The sequence below is a fragment of the Chionomys nivalis genome, chromosome 6 (assembly GCF_950005125.1).
Source record: "Chionomys nivalis chromosome 6, mChiNiv1.1, whole genome shotgun sequence".
NCBI classification, from domain to species: domain Eukaryota; kingdom Metazoa; phylum Chordata; class Mammalia; order Rodentia; family Cricetidae; genus Chionomys; species Chionomys nivalis.
In genome coordinates this window covers 4,710,045-4,718,356 of record NC_080091.1, presented here as the reverse complement: position 1 = coordinate 4,718,356, position 8,312 = coordinate 4,710,045, and positions in this window count along the sequence as shown.

Sequence of the window (8,312 nt, the reverse complement as noted above, 5' to 3'; positions counted from 1 at the left end):
TATTAATATTACTCCACCGGCCACACTGAGTATTAATATTACGCCACTGACCACGCTGAGTATTAATATTACTCCACTGACCAATGCGGAGTATTAATATTACCGCCGAGGCTACCGCTCTCCACGCTCCATCACCCCTGCTGTGCTCCTGGTTCTCACCGCCTGGCCCTTCGGTGCTCTCTCTGCGAGCACTAGGCTCCTCCTGCCTCTCAGGTACCTCAGGACCTTTGCATGCACGGTTCCCCTCCTGGCCCCCAAGGACACACACCTTTCTAAGAGGCTAGGTGTGGTGGCGCACGCCTTTAATCCCAGCACTTGGGAGGCAGAGGCAGGCGAATCTCTGTGAATTCGAGGCCAGCTTGGTCTACAGAGTACAGAGCTAGTTCCAGGACATCTAGGACTGTTGCACAGACAAACCATAACTCAAAAATAAATAAATAATTTAAAATAAACACACACACACACACACGGTAGAGAGCTGCTGGGGAGCCATGGGCCATGCACACATAGAGACAATCATTGTCTTAAGTTCTAGAATGGATGAATGAATGAATGAATGAATGGTTGGGAGGGGTGTCCTCCCCCTTCCTGCAGCAGACAGCCTGCTCCCTGCCCTCTGGGTCCCCAGAGAGCTCTGCTAGCAGCTTTCTCCACCCACCCCACCCCTGCACGCGCACACCAAGCTCACCTCCACCACGGGCAGACCAGTGTTCGCACGCTCTGGCACACCCGTGCTCCCCTGTGGTCGCATGTCTGTTCCACCCTGCCGAGCTGTTCCCCACGATCAATTTCAATTTGGCCCGGTCTATGCCTTGAAGCCGGACCCTTCCCTGGAGAGCTGCAAGGAAGGATGTGGGTTCACGCTTCTCCGCTTCTCGCACAGTGGGGCAGGAAGCTCTGCCATTGCTGGGACACTCTGGGCCTCAGTTTCCCTGGGTGGACAGCTCCAGAGCCAGCCTTGCTGTCACTCAGTCTCATGGCTTTAAATTTTTATTCATTTATTTAAATTTTGTGGCAAGGTCTCTCTCTATAGCCCCGGCTATCCTGGAACTAGCTCTTGTAGCCCAGGCTAGCCTCGAACTCACAGAGATCCGCCTGCCTCTGCCTCCCAAGTGCTGGGATTAAAGGCGTGCACCACCACACCTAGCCTCTTAGAAAGGTGTGTGTCCTTAGGTACCAGGAGGAGCTGTCAGCGCCCCTGAAGCTGGAGTCACAGTTGCGAGTTGCCGTGTGGTTGCTGGCCCTGACCCCTGGTGCTGTGCAGCAGAAACACCTGTGCTCAAGGGCTGCTGAGCCTTTGCTCTGTGAGTAGTCCATGACTGTCCACTGACAGCAAAGGAGGCGGTCAGAGTGGCAAGCCCTTCCTTAAGACAGGGGAGAGTCTCCTCTCTGTTCAGGGCAACTTCGGATCATTCCCAGCAGTGTGTGTAACACAGGGAAGTCAGATGTCCCAGTCCCCAGAATGACTCAGAGATGGCAAGCCACTGGGGCTGTGACACACAGCTCTCAATCAGCAGGTTCTGCATTGAACCAGAGAATAAGGGCTTTCTTTCTTTTATCTGACTTCCTACCTCAGTTTCCCTGGGCGAACTCCGAGCCCTGGTGACTAGGCACGTGGCCAAGAGGCAGCCATGTTCCCTTGAAAGCGCTCAGACTCTGACCCGGAAGCCTCCCCTCGGTGCCTGGGCCGAGGGTCGAGCCCCAGATCATCTCCTGAAACCCCTCTTGGGGGACAGCTTCGACTCTGGGATTAGGGGGCCGGGGTCAGGGGTCAACAGCATTTGCCTCGGCTCCTTTCAGACCGTGAGGGGATCGGTTCTCCCTGCCATCACGAATTTCCTGAACAAAAGCCCAGAGGAGGGGGTGTGAGGCCGACCGGTGTGTCCTGGGGATGCCCGGGCTCAGGGACATTCCCACAGTCTCCTCCGCCCACGTGACCCGCATTCCACCCTGTGTCACAAGGAGAGGGGAGTGCCCACACACAGGCGGGGAAACCGAGGCTGGGAGCCGCCCAGCGGCCATGCAGTCAGGGGATCTCAGCTAAGCGATCCAGGACGCGGTCGCACAATGCACCCAGGCCAGGCGGGAGGTGGCGGCCGTTCCAGCCAGTGGACAAAGGCGGGCAGCCCGGGACCCGCGGGGGCGCGTTCCGCTCGTCAGCGCCTGTTCCACTTGAATCCACCCTGGACAGGCCAGAATAATCCCTCCCTGGGCCACTGCTGGGCCGTGACGACTTGAAGGGGGCCCGGTGGCCTGATTGACAGCTGGGGGTGGGGAAGTAGGGGAGCCCAGAGCCCCCCGACACCCTGAAGCCTTTCTCCACCCCCAGGCGCTGGGAACAGCATGGGGAATCATAGTGGTGATGGTGGGGAAACCGAGTCACAGAGCCTACCTAGGCCTGGACGCTGAGGTCATCCCTGCGGGTGCCCCTGGAGCCCATGAGACATCCTCACCCTGGGCCTGGCTGAGCCCTGGCAATCACTCACCCCCTGTTCATTTTTTCTGCATCTGGATTACCAGTTACCGCAGGTGTCTGGGCCTGGGTCAGAAGAGGTATGGAGATGGAATCCCAAACAACTAGCCTCAGTTTCCCCAGCCGGCGTCAAAGAGGGCTCCCCCTTCCGATTTCCTATGTATCCAGTAGGGTAGGGACCCCGGGGACAGTAGGTAACTTCACAGTCACGGTTGGATGGGGGAGAGGAGAGCATGGCACACAGAGGCTCCTGCCAGGGAAGCCTTGAGGTCAGAGAATTCTGGGAGAAATGCCAGAGCCATTTAGAGATCAAAAACCCTCCGGCAGCCTCAATAGGAGAAGCAGGGCATGGTAACCCACACCAGTCATTCCAGCACTGAGACAGGAGGATTGCTGTGAGTTCCAGGACAGCCGGGGCTACACGGAGAAATCCTGTCTCAAAAAAATCAAAATAATAAATAAATAAATAAACGGAAAGTCTGTGAGTCAGCCTGCAGGAGTCTTGCCGAGCAATGTATGTCGCCCTGGGCTCCATCCCCAGGACCACATAAGCCAGGCCTGGTGACACACGCCTGTCACCCCAGCACGTAGAGGCTGAGGCAGGAGAATCAGGAGTTCAAGGTCATCCTGGACTACTCTCATAGACTAAATCAAAAAACAACAAAATATAAAATGAAAGGTAAGAGAAACCCCACCGAACAGCCTTCTCTGTCCCGGCTTCCTGCAGCCACCCGCCCCGCACAGTGGTCCCTCCGCTCGCCGTGACCTCCCTGGCGTTTGCTTAGCTTCTGCCCGTCTGCACAGTTTTAGGGAAAGGACCCTACAGTCGCCATTCATCTGCAATGGAGCCTCCTGGGTACCGTCTTCAGCTAGCCAGCTCAGCACCGGCCCTAGCGAACAAACAATAAGGGATCTTTCACACGATCCATATCTGGAGAGCAGAACACAACGGTGTGCCGTGGACATAACTGGGGTGCGGGGTCCATCTTTCTGGAAATGGAGGGAGCGACAGCCCAGCCCGACAGCCTTGGGGAAGGAAGGTGCTCTTGGGCTCTTGCCCCTCGCTCCAGGCCTCAGTTTCCCCAGCTATGGATCTCCAGGGACCAATCTGCCCAAAGCCCTCCGGAGCCCGCCACCCTAGCCTCAGATCTGCTAATCCCCCAGTCAGCCCTGCACCTTGGTTTCCCTCCCCGTGGCCTAATCCTGGGATTGTCCAGGTCATTAACATTGTACATGGTTTTCAGAAAAGCTTCACTGGGCCCCAGAGCGGCCCTCTCTGGTGATTAGCTGATTCCTAATTGAAAAATCCCCTCCCACCCTCTGTCCCTCCGTGGGCACTGGGGCTGGGAGGACCCCACAGTTGTGTGGGGGCCCCTTGGGGGCCTCCTTGGGCCTGTGCGAGCCGGGGGACAGATTGCAGCAGCTCCCGAGGGCTGGTGATCTGACTAACGCCTCCTTTCTCGGGGAGAATTTGGGACCCAGACTCTCCCTCTCTGTCCAGCTCCCTCACACCTGTCCCAGATCCCCACAGGGAGGAGACAGGATGTGGGGAGGTTCGCCTAATAGAACCAGGGACTGCTGGGGGCTGAGAAAGTGGGTGATGTCTCCTTGTCCTCTCCTGCAGTCCCCAGTGTTCACTGCCAGGTCCCCAACCAGGCAACTTAATTCTGCCTGTCACCAGGATATGGGCCCGGGTTATTTATCCAGTGTATATATGTATTTTAATTTAAAGATCTGCCAGCCGGCACCACCGGCTCCCGTGGAGTCCCTCCCCCTCCCCCATCGCCTCCCGCATCTGAGAGAGGCCTTGCCTGTTACCAGCCCCATCCCTGGCCTTCCAAGGGGATGTGAACAACGGAGAAGGAGGCCAGCACCTCCAGCCATCCAGTCCCCAGGCGGACAGAGATAGTGCTTGGCCCAGGCCACCCAGTAGGTCCCTTGAGACGCTCAGCAAGTGTTCCTCAGCTCAGGAAGGAACCCTGTGTCCTCAGCCATCATCCTGACCAACAAAATGAAGCTGTTAGATGGGCAGAGCCTTCCATGGTGGGTAGTGAAGGAAGCCAGGCCTCAGCCTGTCCGTCAGTTTCTCCTTACAGCCACAGACATGACTGCTGAGCCACAGGCCCGGTCATGTGTGACAAATGACACTAATATCGGCCCAGTGTGGGGGGACCCAGCTGCCAATGACACAGGGCCGGAGGGAGGGAGATGTTTCCTTAACTCTAGCTCAGCAGCACAGGCAGAAGTTAAAGGGTAGGGGCGGGGCCCACAAGGGCCCTGGGGGGGAGGGAGTCCCTAATCCTGTCAGAACCTCCAGACTACCCGGCCATCCCACGGTGACCCCAGGCTCCCATTTCTGTTGGAGAAAGAGCCCTTGAGGGCTGTTCCATGACAGTGAGCTCCCCAAACTGGCTCTGGCCTGGAGGAGCCCAGGTGCCAGGTGAGAGCTGGCATCTCCAGGGAACCACCCCTCCCACAAACCATGAACGGGGTCCCCACATGGAGCCTGGCGATGAGCCACCCTTCTTCCCTCAACTGTAAAGTAGGTCTACCCTATGTACAGATGGGCAAACTGAGGTCCAGCAGGACCAGCGACCGTCTCTCTCTGGGAGGGGCTAGCCCATCAAGCATCAGAAACTAGACATAATTTTAATGTGCTTTTTTTTCCTTTCTTTTTCTTTGTTTCTTTCTTTTTTTTAATATTTTATTTATTTATTATGTATACAATAGTCTATCTGTGTGTATGCCTGCAGACCAGAAGAGGGCACCAGACCTCATTACAGATGGTTGTGAGCCACCATGTGGTTGCTGGGAATGCTCTTAACCACTGAGCCATCTCTCCAGCCCTTTTTTGTTTGTTTTTGTTTTTCAAGACAGGGTTTCTCTGTAGCTTTGGAGCCGTATCCTAGAACTCCCTCTGTAGACCAGGCTGGTCTCGAACTCACAGAGATCCGCCTGCCTCTGCCTCCCTGTACTGGGATTAAAGGCGTGCGCCACCATCGCCCGGCTTGGAAGATTTTTCTTGTACCCAGGAATTAGGCCCACTGTGGGAGCAAGATTGGAGCAGAATTTTAGCCCCCAAATGCAAAATGGAAAAGGACCCTGAGTGTCTTGGCATCATCCACCTTATGCCCCTCTCTGCCTGGCCCAAGGGAGGCCTCAGTTTCTCCATCTGCACAGGTCGTGAGGCATCTCCACCCCCGACACCCATCCCCTTGGCCACACCTCACACAGGGCCAACTGAACCTTTCCTCCTCTAGGCCTCCATTTTCCATCCCTGGGGTTAAGAGAGTCTGGGGAGACTCTCCCTCTCTCAGGCCTGCTCTGTGAGCCAGTAAGTGTAGAGGGTGGAGGACGTGGGGGAGCCCAGGAAAGGAATCTGACCCTACATAGCCAGAAGGGTCCCAGGCCCGCATGAGTCTCTGGTCCCCATCCCCCTCCCTCCCTGACCTCCAGAAAAGCAGAAACACTTGACTAAGTTTTCCTCGGTGACATGGCTGGATGGGGGAGCCCCAGAAGCCCTGTCTACCCACATTTGGGGATGCAGCTCCACTTCCACACTGAACCCATGACTGAACCCCCGAAGCAAAACCCCTCCCAGACCGTGCCCCTCCCGCCCTGATGCCCAGTCCCACAGGCCATGTCCCCAACCTCAAATGCTGGTCACCCCCACCTGAGACCAGCATCCCCTAGGGTGAACCGAGGACCCCAGGGCTGCCAGTGTCCCCACAGCCACTCCGGGCAATTGTGTCTAGTTAATTTCCACCTTGCGTCGTCTCGTGATTCATGATTCCCAGTGTCTACACTGTGTCCGTGTGTCCTGCTGATGTCCCAGTGTATCCCAGGACGGTGGAAGGTTCTGCCACGTACCAAGATGGAGGAGGAGTCTAGTGATGTCTGCACACAGCTGGTGCTCCTTGCACACAGGGCGGGCTCTGACCTTGACACGAGAGACCACTTTTTCTATTTATTCATTTTAATTTTTCCATGCAAGGTCTTGCCTTATGACATAGTAAAGGCCGATCTCAAACTTGCCATCCTCCTGCTTCAGCCTCCCTGGTGCAATTTGTATTTGACACTCTTTTTTTCTTTCTTTTTTGATCATGTAGCTTTATCTGTATAAATACATACAGCATTTATTCCGTCAGTCAGTGGGCTCTGATTGAGGGGCCACTGTGTACCACGTGCAGGCTAGGTGGCAGGGACAGGGACAGGCCGGGAAGCGGACTGCCTAGGGTCCTCACCCTTGGTGCAGAGTCTAAAAGATGAAAAGAGAGGAAGAAAAGAAAAATCTAGACAAAGGAGAATTAGCTACATAAAGCAAAAATAAATAAATAAACAAGCAAACCAAGCTGGGTGTGCACACACCTGTGGTCCCAGCACTCTGGGGGTGGAGGCAGGAGGACCCAGCGTTCAAGGTCAGCCTGTGCCGTGGGAGACCTTGTCTAAAGAAAAAAGAAAAGCAGAAAGGCGGGCGTGGCTTTTGCTGAGGGGCTGGGGGAGGTGGATGCTGCTTTCTATTGCGAGCTAAGGGTCCAGAACCATCATCAGGGTCCCTGGTTCCTCGAACCTTGCTGTCCCCATGCCATCACCCCCTGCCCACTGCGGCCACCGAGGCGGCAGTAAAGGGCTGCGGGAGAGAGATTGCTTCTCTCTGGAAGCTTCGGGTGGAAAAGACTCAGACACAGGACGAGCATACCGATGCCACCAGAGCTCCAGGGACTGCAGGGCTCTGCCTGGGTGAGGTGCTGGGTGTGGGGATGGGCCCAGGCCACAGCTCAGGGGCATCCCAGGCCTCAAACACACCAGCACCTGCTCCGGGCTGGACAGCAGCAGAAGATGGAGGGCTCAGTTCATCTGTGTCGCTTGGACTGCTGTGTCTCCTCGTCCCGGGCCTGGGTTATAAACTTGCATGGCCTCAAGCTGCTTTTTTCCACGGATTCTGGGGCTTGAACTAGGGTCCTCGGTGTGCAGCCGGTTTATCCACGGAGCCATCTTTCCATTCTATAGCTGTACACACTGTAGCCCAGGCTGGCCTTGACCTCAGAGACCTGCCCGCCTTGATCTCCTGGTGCTGGCCACCAACCCTGGCTTCTTGGTGATGGTGTTTTTTTTCCTAACACCCACGGCTATGGCAGTCGGGGTCCCTGGAGCTGGCAGCACCCTGGTCCAGGTGACGAGGGTGGTCTGATGGGGTGTCTCTCTGAGCTCTGGCTCATCATCGTCCGTGCAGCAGAGCCTCCTAAAGACGGCGTCTGCAGTTGGTCCGCCTTCCTCTGGGCAGGGCCGGCATGGACACAAGCTCCTTTGTACAGTCCACGGGCCTCATTAGGAAGCAGCCCCCGTTGCAGGGCACAGAGCGGCTGAATTAATGGGCTCAGAGTGTTGCCTCAGCTAATTGTGTCCGAATGCAGTCGCCGCGGGCGAGACACAGACGAGGGGCCGCCGCTGGGATCCCAGGCTGTGACCCCCAAGCCTTTGGGCAACCCCAAGTGGGGCTAAACTGGGGAACTCCAGGCCTCCCTTCCCCGAGACAGACGTGAACATCACCACGGCCCTCACACACCTGAGCCACATGGGAAACTGAGTCACAGAAATGTGGTCTTGGCAATGGGAGATAACTCAGCACGTTTGTTTATTGTGTGTGCACGGCGTGTATATAGGTCAGAGAGTGATCTTGGTGTCAGGCTCACATCTCACTATGTTGAGACAATCTTTTGTTTCCTGTGTACACGCTTGCTGCCGCCACCTCCCTGGTGCCGTGTGATAGACGTGTGCCTTCATGCCAGGCTTCTGTTAGAGAATCAGGATGATCCCTAAGAAGCCAGCTTTCTGCCTA